Below are 17,100 nucleotides of genomic sequence, written 5' to 3' on the forward strand. Positions count from 1 at the left end.
CTTCTTGAAGGATATGAAACATGTATTGCAATTACTAGACAATGTTATATGTGAGGATGACCCCTTAATTATGGTAACCGCAGATGTATCCTCACTATACACAATTATTCAACATCACCAGGCGTGTGAAGCAGTAAAATGGACACTCAAGAAATCTACCACATTATCATGTACACAAAGGAAATATCCAATCAAATGTCTAGATTTCTGTTTTAAAAAAAAAAATTTTTTGGTACCAACAGATGTATTATCAGCAAAAAACAGGAGTTGCGATGGGAGCAAAATTTGCACCAAGTGGCGCAAATTTATTTATAGAGAGGGCTGGTTGGGGGGGATATGGAGTTAATTAGGAAGACCGAATCCTGAACATAGAAACAAAGAGGGAAAACCCCCAATGGGACTTTTTAGGTCTTAATAGTATTTCAAATGCTAATAGAAGCAATGAGGTGATAATCTTATGTAAAAACTTGAATTTTATTTTACAAAGGTATAAAAGAGGAAAATGGGGAATACAAAAGATGACATAAATATACAAGACATGTGGGTGACTAGCCCTAAAATGACCTCATCATATAAGTATATAGGTTTAAAAGCAAGGAAACCTATGATAATAATGAATACACCCGACGCGTTTCTGGAGGTTATCCGTCTTCAGGGGTGTTGAACATATTTTGTGGAGTACAGAGTACCTCTAATAAAACAAAGAGGCAGAGTGAAGCACATACAACAAAATATATATTAACCGGGTCAAAAATAATTTTTCATATATATGAGACTTTGCTAGTACTGACAAATACTTCCATAATGATGGTAAGTCAATTAGATAAAGCCAAACATAAAAATCAAATATGCACAATCCGGTCTCTGGATAATTGAAGGAAGATGAAACATGATCCCAATTGCGACAAAGGGAGGAGGACAAACCGAGAGGGTCAGCAAGACCACCCAACAGACGGCAGGAAGAAACCCAGGGCCAAGGATGTTGATATGTAAAATCTTAGTGGACTGGCATGTCCCCCTTTTTTTCTTTGGGGGCTTTCTCCGTCCCATTCGGCGCCGGCGTGTGAAAGATGCGGTGCTTTGTCCCTCTTTCTTTTGAGGCCGGGTTCCACACCTTCCGCACGGGGATCACCTTACGTGGGACTCTCCAGGTGGGCCACTTAGTGGGCTTTTGGATTTTTGCCATTTTTAGCAGCACTCATTTCTATTTTTCATAATTTAGTATATTTGATTATTTATTTTGTATTCCTGTAGCAGTTGGCCGGCTCAATTACCATCATTGTTTTCCAACGCTGTGCATATACATATAGGCTGACATTTACATTGGTCCTGTTTTTCAGGCGTTTCTACTTGCCTGCCTTTGATGGGTGCATCTTTACACTTGTCTCTCTGTTCCTATCTACATTGTTTTTCTTGTTTGCATACAGACCCGCCTCTATGACATGAATTCCTTCCTGCTCTGTTTATTTTGGCCCCTTCTGCTATCCATAGCTCCATGTTGTTTGGCACACTATTTAAACAGCAGAGATAGCATAGTAATTAGTCACACTTCCGGGCTGGTCTTGATTAAACATGTGCAGGAGGTCTACACCTTTATCTTTCTTTCCCATGAATGTGTCTATGGCTGTGCATTCTTTTCTTGCCATCTGACTACAGGTAAGCTTGCTACTTCTACACCTTTTTTAATAGCCAATCCATCTACAGTTTTTTACAAACTCAGTCTTTTATAGACTGGCTTCATGGGGGGTGTGTTTGCATATTCACCCTTGCAAGCCACATTCCATCACTATAATACCCTTTTTATGCTCATATAGACTAGTTGCTGTACCTTGTTATATACAACTTATACAGGCATATACATATATGCATGTCTTTGTACATATATTAGAGCTGCACGATTAATCGTATGAAAATTGCGATCTCGATTCACCCCCCCTGACGATCTAAACCTGACATATGCTCGATTCTTTGCATAGAGAGAACAGCTGTGGAAAAAAAAAAAAAGCCTCCCCGCAAACGCCTATCAGCATTAAGTCTCCCAGTAACTGTAAACAAAATGATTACATTGTATCTTTTCCTTCCCTCTGCCAGGGAGAAAGGAAGTTTAACCTCTTAAAGACTAGACCTTTTTCTGATACTTGTTGCTTGCAAGTTAAAATCTTTTTTTGCTAGAAACCCCAAACATTTTATATATTTTTTTAGCAGAGACCCTACAGAATAAAATGGCGATTGTTGTAATATTTTATGTCACACTGTATTTGCGTAGCAGTCTTTCAAACGCAATTAATAGACATTAATGAATAAAAAAAAAACGTAACAGTAAAGTTATCCCAATTTTTTTTTCGTTACACAGAGAATCGTGATCTTTATTCCAAGCTAAAAAATCGTGATTCTCATTTTGGCCAGAATCGTGCAGCTCTAACATATATATATATATATATATATATATATATATATATATATATATATATATATATATATATATATATATATATATATATATACTATATATACTCTTCCTTTTTTTTCTACTATTTTTTGTTTTTTTTTTCTCTTCAGTTAAAATTCCTTGCTTATTAACATCCTTGGCCCTGGGTTTCTACCTGCCGTCTGTTGGGTGGTCTCGCTGACCCTTTCGGTTTGTCGTCCTCCTTTTGTCGCAATTGGGATCATGTTTCATCTTCCTTCAATTATCCAGAGACCGGATTGTGCATATTTGATTTTTATGTTTGGCTTTATCTAATTGACTTACCATCATTATGTAAGTATTTGTCAGTACTAGCAAAGTCATAAAGTCATATATATATATATATATATGAAAACATTGTTTTGAACCTGTTAATATATATTTTGTTGTATGTGCTTCACTCTGCCTCTTTTTGTTTTATTAGAGGTACTCTGTACTCCACAAAATATGTTCAACACCCCTGAAGACGGATAACCTCCAGAAACGCGTCGGGTGTATTCGTTATTATCATATGTTTCCTTACTTATGTACCTATATACTTATATGATGAGGTCATTTTAGGGCTAGCCACCCACATGTTGTCTTGTATATTTATGTCTTCTTTTGTATTCCCCATTTTCCTCTTTTATACCTTTTGTAAAATAAAATTAAAGTTTTTACATAAAGATTATCACCTCATTGCTTCTATTGGCATTTAAAATACTATTTAAGACCTAAAGTCCCATTGAGGGTTTTCCTTCTTTGTTTCCAAATTTATTTATGGCCCAATGGGAAGAAGATTCAGTCTATACCGACACAACAATAGAATTAGTTTTACAAAAGGTATATTGATGATGTAATTATTCTATGGAAAGGCAAGAAAGGAAAACTAATGAACTTTCTAGAGAAGCTTAACCACAACTGGAGTATCCAACTTGCATAGAACATTAGCAAGGAGAAAATACCCTATTTGGATTTGGAAATTTATACAAGAGAGCAATAAATTAATCACTAAAACACACTTCAAAAGTGTAGATCGTAATAGCCATTTGCCCATGGAGAGTTGTCATCATAAAAATTGACTTTACAATATTCCAAAAGGAAAACTGATAAGGCTGAGACGCAACTGTACCAATAGAAATGATTATATGGAACAAGCAATGGAAATAGGATATAGATTTAATAATAAAGAATACAATCAAGACTTATCAAAAAAAGTCAGTGCTCATTAAGGACAAGGAGATTAGAAATCAATACACGGACCAAGCTCCCATCTTCCTAGATTATAGTATACAATATAAACAAGTGGAAAAAATATTACACTGGCACATCCTACAAGCAGACAGCTCCAAAATGTACTACCAACTAAACAGAAATTCATATATAAAAAGGCCTCTACCATCAGAGATGAAATTGTGAAAAATTGAATAGATCCTCCCAAAGAAGATGATGTTGTGTTTTTTTTTTTTTTTTATGGGGAAAGGATTTTTTCTTTTGTAGTAAATGTTATGCATGCACACGCACTAAGCGACCAAATGAGAGAAAATTTGAGTTTACTTCGACCAGTACAGGAACCTCATATAAAATTAATGAATTTATAGGATTCAACACAGAGGGGGCAGTATATGCCCTGGAATGTAGTTGTGGATTGCAATATATTGGATGGACAAAAAGACCACTGAAAGTGTAAGGATCAAGGAACATGTACAGAACATACAAAAAGGTTATGAGAAATCTAGCGTATCTAAACCTTTTTGATAAAGTACACAAAAGGGATCCTTCCCATCTAAAATTCTGGGTTATAGAACCGTATAAAAAGCATTGGAGAGGAAATCCCAAAATCGACCCTCAGGCAATTAGAATCAAAATGGATATTCTTAATGAACACTTTCACTCCTCAAGGGTTAAATATTGAAGTCTTAATTGCTTTATTGAAAGTGTAATAATTATTACTAAATAAAATATTGCGCTCAACTAAAACACTAGTGCAGACATTAATATGTGTACAAAATTTGTGCCAAAGAATATATAATTATATAAAAATATATAAATATTATAATTAAAGTAATGTATAAATAGTGAGACAAAATAGATCCGGGAATTAAGTGAATATATATTTAATCAAAAATGTCCATAAATAAGTAAAAGTCCATAAAGTGACAATGAGTATCCGCATAAAAATGAGGACACTTGGTAGCAATAATACACCTCCACCAGAAAGCAAGGACACCCAGAGTGTATAACGCTTACCAAATAGAGTGGACCCCTTCAGTTATAAGGGGGTCAGTAAAGCGGGTGTATATAAAACATCAGGCACCAGGCAACGGAATGGGCACCGACTTCAAAACACTCCAAAATGACTCCTCCTCCAATACCAATAAATCTGGGGATGGGCTCCCACACAACGCACCCAGAAGGAAAGAAGGGTCTCTATAGTGAAGTACGTGAGGATAAATAACATTTATTGAAGGCGGATGCACTTACATGTATACAGCAGTATCAGGGCATTAACCACTTAAGCCCCGGAAGATTTTACCCCCTTCCTGACCAGGGCCTATTTTGCGATTCGGCACTGCGTGACTTTAACGGACAATTGCGCGGTCGTGCGATGCTGTACCTAAACTAATTTGACATCATTTTTTTCCCACAAACAGAGCTTTCTTTTGGTGGTATTTGATCACCTGTGCGATTTTTTGATCATGCGCTATAAACAAAAAAAGAGCTTCAATTTTGCAAAAATAACAATATTTTTCACATTTTTTTATATGAAATCCCCCCCCCTCAAAAAATGTAAAAATCAAAATGTTTTAAAATTTTCGGCCAATTTGTTTTATGCTACATATGTTTGGTAAAAAAAATTGCAAAAAGCGTATTTTGATTGGTTTGCGCAAAAGTTATCGCGTTTACTAACAAAGGGAAAGATTTTTGTCATTTTTGTTGTTTTTTTTAACGCATAATGGCGGCGATCTGCGATTTTTTTTTTTTTTTTTTTTTTTTTTTTTGCGGGACTGCGACAGATCGGACCCTTGACTGACACTTTTGGGGCTACCAGTGACATTTCTACAGTAATCAGTGCTATACATATGCACTGTTACTGTAAAATTACACTGGCAGTGAAGGGGTTAAGTTTTTTGAGAGGGAGGGGTGGTGTGTGTCCCTAGGGGCGTGATTCTAACTGTGATTTGCTGTGGCTTGAGCTGTAGGAACAATGATCAACGGTCCTACATAGTAGAACCGTATGATCACTGTTTCTACAAAGGGGAGAATGACAGGCGGCTTGCTTACACTAGCAGCCTGCCTTTCATCCTCTGCAGCAACGATCGCCGAGTGACCGGCGGACATCTGTGAGGGGCTGACCGCCACAGTATATTTTCTTGCAGCGGTCGGCAAGTGGTTAAAGGATGAAAGTCACAGTCTCCGGGATAGAAACGCCTTCCCCGTTCCAGCTGTGTTCCACCAGGAGCCGGAAATGACGTATAGGCGCAGTCACGGTCCTACGTCCCGACGCGTTTCGTCAGCTAGTAATCTGTCATCAGGGTCATCAAGCCATTCAGAGCGGCAAAGGTTTTCCCCTTTTCCACGTATTTTGACACCATGCTCAAAAAAGAATGGGACCGCCCAAAGCAATCCTCTGGGGTGCCTAAGCGCCAGACGCTACCCTTTTGAGGAGTACCTTATGAAGATGTGAACTGTGCCACCTAATGTGGACCCTCCGGTCTCAAGACTGAATAAAGCTACCATAATGCCAGTGGAGGATTCCCCATCCTTTAAGGATCCGGTAGACAGAAAGGCGGAGTCTGTGGCCCACAAAATGTACTCCGTGGTGGGGTCTGCTCTAAAACCGGTGTTTATGGTGGCCCTTGTCTCGCAAACTTTGACTGAATGGGCTAAGTTGCTACGCCATGACCTGGAGGGGAAAGAACTTCCCCCTGCCTTTGCGGAGCTATTGGACCAGCTGATGCTGAAGTTGCAATTTGTTTGCTATGCCGCGCTGGATACTTCTCCCATATCTGGAGGACTGTCGGTTTCAGCAGTGGTACTCCGGGCGTATACTTTGGCTGAAGTGCTGGTCTGCGGATCCGACATCAAAGTAGGCCTTGACTGATCTACCTTTTCAAGGTGATCGCCTGTTTGGGGCTACTCTGGATGACATTAAAAAAGTCTCACAGGGGCTAAGAGTACCTCCCTCCTGCAGGCTAACAAGGATAAGGATATAACAAGACAAAAAGGTTTCCAAGCTCTCCTTACTGACCAATTGGTCGGTAAGGAGAGCTTGGAAATCTTTTTGTCTTGTTCTATGCATTGCCCTTCCAATGCTTCTTGCTGCAGAGACCAGTTACAGGTGTGGACAGTAACCAGTTGTTTTTGTTATAGATTACATTGACCAGGCAATGCACTGACATCTTTGCTGCCATTGTGCTATAGGCAGGGTGTTCAGTGTGCCCCTGTGCCTTTAAGAAGGGCTGGGCTCCCTTCAGGTATATTTGTCCTACACCTGTCCATTAAATGCATGTGCTTCCATTGTTGGAGACTCACATAGTTTAGAGTTAGGACCACAGATAATGGGGTGCCTTGACGGGGCTCTGTGGCTTACGCATGTATTTGCAAATGTGTGCAACTAAACACCTGTTTTTAACACGTACTATTGAACAGGTCAGTTCGGTTGGTCGCAGATTGGTCGGTAAGGAGAGCTTGGAAATCTTTTTGCCTTGTTATATGCATTGCCCTTTCAATGCTCCTTGCTGCAGAGACCAGTTATAGGTGTGGACAGTAACCAGTTGTTTTTGTAACAAGGATAAGGATCTTCGTCGCAGACGGGGTCCCTCCTTCATAGCACCCAAGAAGTTTTTTCGGCCCTCAGGGTCAGTCGATAAGGTGAAGCCCTTCAAGACTCCCTCGGGCAGTTCCAAACGACCCTGGTCTTGCAAACAAAAATATAGTTTCTCCAGACCAGAGGACAAGGCCACCTCTGCCTGAAGGTGCGACCTCACCCGTATCTGGGGTGGGGGGACGTCTTTGCCGGTTTCTGTACCTGTGACTGTCCTGGATACAAGATAGATGGGTTCAGGGGGTCATAAGGTCCGGTTACTAGATCAACTTTCAATCCGTACCGCCGGTAAGGTTTTAACTTTCCAATGTGCGACTGTCCCCGAATAGCTTAAAGGGTCTCTTTGGGGGGAAGTTCAGGATCTGGTACAACAGGGTGTAATAGTTCTGGTTCCGTGCCCGGAACATTTTCAAGGTTTTTATTTAAACCTGTTTACGGACCCCAGGAAGGAAGGCAAGGTGCATCCGATCCTGGACCTGAAGGCACTGAATTGCTTCATGCGAGTTTAAAAGATTCAAGATGGAATCATTTCGCACGGTGGTGGCTTCCCTACATCAGGGGGATTTCCTGGCCTCCATGGACATCAAAGATACCTACTTTCACATCCCAATCTGTGCAGGACACCCAACGGTTTCTGCGTTTTGCCGTGGGAGAGGATCACTATCAGTTTGTGGCGTTACCCTTTGGTATCGCCTCTGCTCCTCAGGTCTTCTGGCGCTGGTTCTGGCCCTGTTGCGGCAGCGGGGGATATCGGTCCTGGGTTACCTGGACAATCTGCTTCTATGTGTGGAGTCTCCTACAGTGCTGGAAATACATTTGGAGATCAACATGAGAACTCTGGAGGAGTTTCGGTGTTATTCTGAACCTTCAGAAGTCATCCTTGGTCTCTTCCATGAGACTGGACTATCTGAGCCTGACTTTGGACTGCTCCTCAGCCAGGGTGTTTCTTCCACCAGAAAAACTTCAGAAATTCCAGACCGCGATTCAGCTGTTGCTGTCCAGCAAATGGTCATCCCTTTGGACCTGTATGAGAGTTCTGGGACTGATGGTGTTGTCCTTCGAGGCAGACTCTTTCGCTCAATTCCACACGAGGATCCTCCAGAAGAAATCCTCCTCATATGGAACAAGAATCCAAGTTCCCTGTACAACCGTGACCAGGGAGTCCCTGGTATGGTGGCTTCTGTCCCCTATGCTCAAGCTCGGAAAATCCTTCCTCCCTGTGTATTGGACGATTGTCACCATGGACGCCAGTCTGTCCGGGTGGGGAGGGTTTCTCGGCAGGTTGTCTGCTCAGGGAGTATGGTCCCTGGAAGAGTCCAGGTTACCGATCAATGTTCTGGAGCTGAGAGCGATCAAGCTTTGCCTAGTCCACTGGACCGAGCACCTGCAGGGTTGATCGGTGCGCATTCAATCTGACAATGCCACGGCCGTGGCTTATGTCAATCACCAAGGGGGCACCAAAAGTGTCCTTGCGGCTTTGGAAGGTAAAGGCATTCTTGGGTGGGCCGAACACTATGTTCCAGCTATCTGCGCTGTTCACATTCCAGGCGTGGAAAATTGGCAGGCGGATTACCTCAGCCGACAGGCCTTGGATGCAGGGGAATTGTCTCTCCATCCGGAGGTGTTCCGGCAGTTGTGCCTTTGTTGGGGCACTCCAGATGTGGATCTGTTGGCCTCTCAGCTCAACAGAAAAGTGCAGAGGTTTGTGGCGCACTCCCGGGACCCTCTGGCAGATGCTGCAGATGCGCTGGTGGCCCCATGGGGTCAGTATCAGCTGATGTATGCCTTTCCTCTTAAGTTGCTGCCAAGACTTCTTTGCAGGATCGAGGCGGAAGGTTTATCATCGTACGTGGAAGTCGTATATTGCGTGGTGTGAGTCTCCTAGGGCTCCCCCTCGTGCTTACTCGGTGGCTTGGATTTTGGCCTTCCTTCAAAGGGGAGTTCAAAAGTTGGCCTTGAGTACTATCAAGGGTCAGGTTTCAGCCTTGGCAATTTTCTTCCGAAGGCCATTAGCCACCCATTCCCTGGTGCGTAGCTTCATCCAGGGGGTGCGACATTTGGCACCTCCGGTGCGACCTCCGTTACCACCTTGGGACCTTAATTTGGTGCAGTTGGTTCTTCGGAAACCTCCTTTTGAAAATATTCGTGAGATTCCCCTGCTTACCTTATCCCAGAAAATGGCCTTCTTGGTGGCTATTACTTCTGCACGCAGGGTGTCTGAACTGGTGGCGGCGTCCTGTCGTTCTCCTTATCTGGTGGTTCACAGGGATAAAGTGGTACTTCGTCCAGATCCGTCCTTCCTTCCGAAGGTGATTTCCAGTTTTCACTTAAATGAGGACATCATGTTACCCTCTGTGTCCTAAGCCTAAACATCCTAAGGAATTTGCACAAAGAAAGGGCTGCCTGCTTCTGCTGCGACTATTTCCAGATGGATAAGACAGACAGTTTTGCAGGCTTATTCAATTAAGGGTCCGGTTCCTCCTTTACCTGTTAAGGCGCATTCTACTCGGGCGTTTAGTGCTTCCTGGGCTTTTCGCCATCGGGCATCTGTGCTTCAGGTTTGCAAGGCGGCTTCCTGGTCGTCTTTTCATACCTTCACAAAATTTTATAAGGTGGATGTGCTGGCATCTGCAGATGCCACTTTTGGCTGCAAAGTTTTGCAGGCTGCTGTTTAAGGGGGCTCCTTAGCCACCCTTGAGAGTGTTTTAATTTTTTTTTCTGGTGGGCCTCATCTTTTGTTCTGATGAGTCCTATGTTGCCTGGTTGGCTATGTTTCAGCCTTCGGGACTTAATTTTCTGGTGTTCCCACTCCTCATTTTATGCCACTGCTTTGGGACATACCTATTGATATGCATCAGAGACTGTGTCCGTCAATGAACGATGGCGAAAACTGGATTTTTGACTTACCGTAAAATACTTTTCTCTTAAGTTAATTGACGGACACAGTACCTGCCCCTCTATTTTGAGTTGGGTTGGTATAATTTCTCTGACACTGCTTTGATACAAAACTGACATCCTATGCAGGAAGAGGTATACCCCCTGGGACTGCCTATAGGCGTAGCCAGAACTTTTCTGCCTAGTGTCCTACTCCTGTAGGGGGCAGCATAACCCTACTGATATGCATCAGAGACTGCGTCCGTCAATGAACTTAAGAGAAAAGGATTTTACGGTAAGTCCAAAATCCGTTTTTTTTTCTCTTTTAACACCACCGTTTATTTAAATATAGAGCGGAGTTTTTGTCTACTTTAGACAACATTGTTTATCATTATTAGTGATCGTGATTGCTTGTGTAAGGTATATAGCATAGTGGTTAATTTTATCCTACGTTATTCCCTGAAGAAATCACTTGGTTGTGATGTAATGCGTAGGGTGTAAACGAAGTTTACCGGAATGAGCACCGCTCTCACAAACAAATGCTGGATACTCTGTAATTATATGTAAGAGTATTCTTCATATAACCTCCCTTTATAAATGGTGAGAGGATCTGTGGAAACCCCTGAGATTATTAATCATCCATGAATGCAGGCTAAGCATTGGGAAAGTATATAAATATAGAGGACATCTAGTGGCGAATAAGACTTATTGCAGTTCCATTGGCTATATGCTTGTTCAAGCATAATTAAGGTGAGAGGCTAGTAAGGACAGTGGTGACGCATAGGATAAAGATGAGAATAATTCACACACAAACTTTCTGATTTATGGTGAAGAGCTATCCCTTGGATATATATTATGGACTTTGTGTATGCATGCTAAATCACAATTTTTATATGTTTGATAATCGGTTTGTGCAATATGAGTTTTTTTTTAGCAATTTTTCACTAATGCACAAAGATCTGAAAATGGCTGTGTACAGACCCTCCCCATCCAACACGATGGAGCTTGAGAGGTCCTGCAAAGAAGAATGAAAAAAAACTGCCCAAAAACAGCTTTTCCAAGCTTGTAGCATCATACTCCAAAAACATATATAAAAGCCTGTGATATTGATAATACTTAACTGAGGCAAAAATAAACTAGAAATAGACGGGGGTGCGCTTTTCTACGCATCAAAAGGCCTCTTAACTAAAACGTAACCTTTATTGTAAATCATAAAAGGTATGTAATTGAACATAACAGTTATACCTATAGGATGAGGTCAATGCCATTATATATGAATAAACGTTCTATCTCTATGTGCTAATATTAACATCTACCAAGTGGTGAAACTTCTCTTGATCTATACCAGCATTTTTCAACCAGGGTGCCCAGGCACACTGGGGTGCCTTGAGGTTTCTTCAGGGGTGCCTTGGCAAAATGCCTAAAAATTGATCAAAAATTGTATACAATCCAGCAGGTGAATGAAGCCTGCCTTTTAGTTATACAAAGCCAGGGGTTTGCATTACGCACCAATATGACTTTCTAGACACTGGTATCCTTACAACCAATAACGTCATCAGTTAATAAAAAATATGTCTGTTGCCTCCACAGCACCCTTGTAAGACCCTCCTGTGCCCCTCTCCCTCAGCATTGGGGTGACAATAGCTGACTGATGGAAAGAAATTGAGGGAGAGGAGAAACATTGGAATACTAGTCAGTACCAGTGTTCAAAAGTGTATTTGCTTTGGAAGAATAAATCACTTCTAACTTTGGGTGTCCTATGTGTGGATGTTACTGCATTATGTAAATCTTTATGAATAGTTTTTTACATTTTACAATGGGATGCCTCAAGACTGTCCATCATTTTAAAGGGTGCCTTGATATTGTCTATAATCTTAAAGGGTGCCTTGTCTGAAAAAAGGTTGAGAAACACTGATCTATACAAATAGACAATATGATGGTTATAATCTCCTCCTACATTCAATATAATAGCTCCCGGTTGTTTGGAGGATATATAAGCTCAAAGTCTACTCACCAACACCAGCTGGTATAAAGAGAGGGGGCTATATCTGTCTCTCCTCCCATCTATTGGCCACATATAAAAATGAGATGAACACTAGGGATGATCGAACTTTTGAAAAGTTCGGTTCGACCAGAACACCCGAACATCCCGAAAGTTCGGTTCGGATTCCAGAACCCCATTGAAATCAATGGGACCCGAACTTCTGGAATCAAAAAACACCATTTTGAAGCCCTAAAACCCAATAAATGCCCCTAAAAAGTGCCTAGGGTTCTGGGTCATGCCCCAGGGACTATTTTTCGCACAAACAAGAGAGCCAATTATTGAAAAAAAAAAAAGAGATTTATTTGGATTTAGTGTCTGGTGGATCTAAAAAAGTGTACCTGTGAAGTTTTAGCTCTGTAGCATGTCCAGAACCAGAAAAAAAAAGAATTTTTTGTAGTGCAGGGATGGGCGTTTTGTTTCAGGCATTTGGACATTTTTTGGGCGTCTTTGGAGGCAGGCATGACATCTGAACTTCAGTATAGGGGTATATATATATATATATACACACACAGTATAGGGGTACACACACACACACACACACACACACGTGTGTGTGTGTGTGTATATATATATATATATATATATATATATATATATATATATATATATATACCCCTATACACTCCTTCTTGGTCAAATAGTCCTTACACAGCCTGGAGGTGTGTTTGGGGTCATTGTCCTGTTGAAAAATAAATGATGGTCCAACAAAATGCAAACCGGATGGAATAGCATGCCGCTGCAAGATGCTGTGGTAGCCATGCTTGTTCAGTATGCCTTCAATTTTGAATAAATCCCCAACAGTGTCACCAGCAAAGCACCCCCACACCATCACACCTCCTCCTCCATGCTTCACGGTGGGAACCAGGCATGTAGAGTCCATCCGTTCACCTTTTCTGCATTGCACAAAGACACGGTGGTTGGAACCAAAGATCTCAAATTTGGACTCATCAGACCAAAGCACAGATTTCCACTGGTCTAATGTCCATTCCTTGTGTTCTTTAGCCCAAACAAGTCTCTTCTGCTTGTTGCCTTTCTTTAGCAGTGGTTTCCTAGCAGATATTCTACCATGAAGGCCTGATTCACACCTCCTCCTCTTAACAGTTGTTCTAGAGATGTGTCTGCTGCTAGAACTCCGTGTGCCATTGACCTGGTCTCTAATCTGAGCTCCTGTTAACCTGCGATTTCTGAGGCTGGTGACTCGGATGAACTTATCCTCCGCAGCAGAGGTGACTCTTGGTCTTCCTTTCCTGGGGCGGTCTGCATGTGAGCCAGTTTCTTTGTAGCGCTTGATGGTTTTTGTGACTGCACTTGGGGACACTTTCAAAGTTTTCCCAATTTTTCGGACTGACTGACCTTCATTTCTTAAAGTAATGATGGCCACTCGTTTTCCTGTACTTAGCTGCTTTATTCTTGCCATAATACGAATTCTAACAGTCTATTCAGTAGGACTATCCGCTGTGTATCCACCTGACTTCTGCACAACACAACTGATGGTCCAAACCCCATTTATAAGGCAAGAAATCACACTTCTTAAACCTGACAGGGCACACCTGTGAAGTGAAAACCATTTCAGGTGACTACCTCTTGAAGTGTGATTCTACAATTTTCATAGTCATGAAAATAAAGAAAACTCTTTGAATGAGAAGGTGTGTCCAAACGTTTGGTCTGTACTGTATGTGTATATATATATATATACACCCCTATACAGAAGTTCAGATGTCATGCCTGCCTCCAAAGACGCACAAAAAACGCCCAATAAACGCCTGAAACAAAAACGCCCAGGTGTGAAAGGAGCAGAGCCCCATCCCTGCACTACTGAAATTCTAAGAAAAATTATCTTTTTTTTCTAGCGGTCACCCTGACATGGAAGAGTTCGGTCACCCTGGCATAGCGGAGTCAGTTCACCCTAAACTACGGTCACCCTGACACTTAACGCTTTCCCTACAGAAACTAGATTATTGAATCTAACTATAGTGGTATATAGTACCCTAACTACACTGCATATCCCTTTCCTCACACTTATAATTGCAAATTGACACTGGAGCAGCAGGAGTAACAGAAATGCTTCCACTCTATTGCACAGCCTCTCTATTATAGTGCTAGAGATTTGGCGGGGCTATGTTATATACTGGGGGGCGTATTCACTCCTGATTGGCCTCTGGACCCCTAGTCACTCCAATCTGCTTTTACTGATGTTTCTGGGCCAATCACGGGCTTTTAAAGCCCAGTTCCTGTCCCATTGCATCTTAGGGCGGTTCTGGTGGCCGAATTCCGAACTTTTACCGCAAAAAGTTCGGAATTCGGCCGAATTTCGAACAGCCAATGTTGGGGTCGAACCGATGGTCGACCCGAACCGTTCGATCATCCCTAATGAACAGAAAGAGAATGTATACTAGTAAATACTGTCTTACTGAAGATGTGAGCTGTCCTCCACCCTATGAAATTATCTTTCTTTCAAATATGTAATACGGGTACACTCATCCATGTGGACACAATTAGCCCCATGTATCACCATATCTACAAAAAAGCTTCTCTCTTAATCAAGACTGCATTGACACAAGGCATATCTCACCCCACAAAAAAGAAAAATGGTGTGGAGGGGAAAAAGAGCTTGTCAGGACAAAAATTGAAATCAAGTGAACCAAAATGAAACTAAAGTCAGAAGGTGCTCCCAAAATCAAATCACCCAAACCTAACAAGTTCCTAAGAAGTCACCAAGCGTAGCTCACTGTCACATGGTGTAAATTAAAAATTGAGTTTATACATCCTCTAAACAGCCTGGAGTCTTTATACTGAATGTAGGAGGAGATTATAACTCTCATATTGTCTATATGTATATATCAATAGAAGTTTCACCATTTAAAGTTCGTAGATGTTAATATTACCACATAGAGATAGATAGCCATACCTTTTATGATTTACAATAAAGGTTACATTTTAGTTAAGTGGCCTTTTTGGTTCGTAGGGAAGCGCACCCTCGTCTAGTTCTAGATCATACTCAAAAAGACTTAAGGCTGTAATTGGTGCCAAATGTGCTTCAATAAAGTATTGAGCAAAGACTGTGAAGGCTTACCTACATGTGATTTTTTTTTTTTTTTTTATTATTACTTTTTTCACATTGTTATTATGGGGTATTGTTTGTAGAATTTTGAGAAAAATAGTGAATTTAATCTATTTTGGAATAAGGCTGTAACAACAAAATGTGGAAAAAGTGTGGCGCTGTGAATACTTTCCGGATGCACTGTATGCACAGGATTTATGTATATGTGGGCATTATCACTAAGTTTTTTAGATTTACGTACAAGCTAATGTAATTTAAATAGGGTTGATACGTATGGAATTAATATGTTCTATATAAGAAGTAGACAGATTGATTTGTGTTTTCTTTAGGGCTTTAATAACATCCCCCCCCTTTTTTTTGTTTCTGTAGGTGATGGGTTTCCTGTCCACTCTTGTGTAATTGCAGCCTGCAGTCCATATCTAGCCAAACTTCTTGGATGTCCTGCTGAGATGTCAGCTGCAATAGCTGATTCTGAGGGACAGGTATTATGCAATAGGCGTATTCTGAATGTTAGTGGAATCCCCAACAACTACCTGCTTCCCCTTGTACGCTACATGTATACTTCTGAACTGGAAGTGGCTCCAGCAGATGCCTATGACGTTCTCAAAATAGCACAAAAATTAAGGATACCAGTGCTGGAGAACTTGAAGTTGGAGGGGGGTAGAATTGTAAGACCTGAGACTGGTAGAAAACTAAATAGGGGTTGCTTTAGTAGCAGAAAGCAAACTCCCCATGTTGAGACTGATTTACAACCTAGTGGAATAAGGTTGATAAATGATGAAGTTTGTATACTTGAAGACAATAATCCATCTGTACTGGGCAGTGTAAACAATGAGCCTCCTAGCCCAGATATACCGGATAACATAGCTTCCAGCCAGAGTTTGGAAAAAAACATACCAAATATGCAGAATTTCCAAGACAGTTTAGGAAAGGATGAACCACATATTAAAGTCAGACTGAAAAGGCTATATAATTCAAATGATGATGTTTTGTCTAACCAGAACTGTTTTAGCACAGTGTCGGAACAAAATAAAAGCAGTCCTATGATTTTTATAGACCTGGTAAAAAAGAATGGGGAGGAAAAGCAAGAAATACATGAAATACCAGGAAATGTGAATCCAAAAAGAAGAAAATTAAACCGAGGAGAAAAATTTGGCATTTTACCAGATAGTGCGGTGTCCATGTCTCACAGTGGAAAGTTAAAGGACAACTTGATTAACATATCAAATACAGAGGATACAGGAAAACAAACCTGTGCAAATCAGACAGGCATATTCATGGTAAAGGACAGTATAAATAACTCTGAATTGTCGCATGTGCAATGTGATGTCTCTCATATGGATAAGGGCTCAAAAATAAATATCAATGACTCAAAACCTGCAGAGCATTTAAAAAGGAGTCTGTTGAATAATACAATTCAAAATGGACAAGAAACTGAAGAGTCAGAGAGATCACTGGCCTCTATAGGGATGGACAATAAAGATGTCGATAAGGATATATATTTTGGTATATCCAATTCTACAATAAATTATTCAGATTTGGAAGGTTTAAGCAGGGCAGATTCAGAGCTGATAGACAAACAAAAGGATAATGCTGCTGGGATGGGCGTGAAGCATGCTGGCTTTAGTAATTCTGAAGCAAGCATAAAATATCTCAATAGTAGCAATGCAGATCAATCTGGGAAGACACAGACGTGCACAAAGGTTCCCTCAGTTCTTGAAGTAGAAAAGGTTAAACTAAGGAAAATTAAAAATGGCCCTAGTTGGGAAATTGTGAAAGATCCTGATACTCCCGGTGCCAGTGAAAATGTTGAACACATGAATGAGCTGGAGGAACTCCTTGAACAC

This window comes from Pelophylax lessonae (assembly GCF_965119305.1).
Source record: "Pelophylax lessonae genome assembly, chromosome: 1".
NCBI lineage: Eukaryota > Metazoa > Chordata > Amphibia > Anura > Ranidae > Pelophylax > Pelophylax lessonae.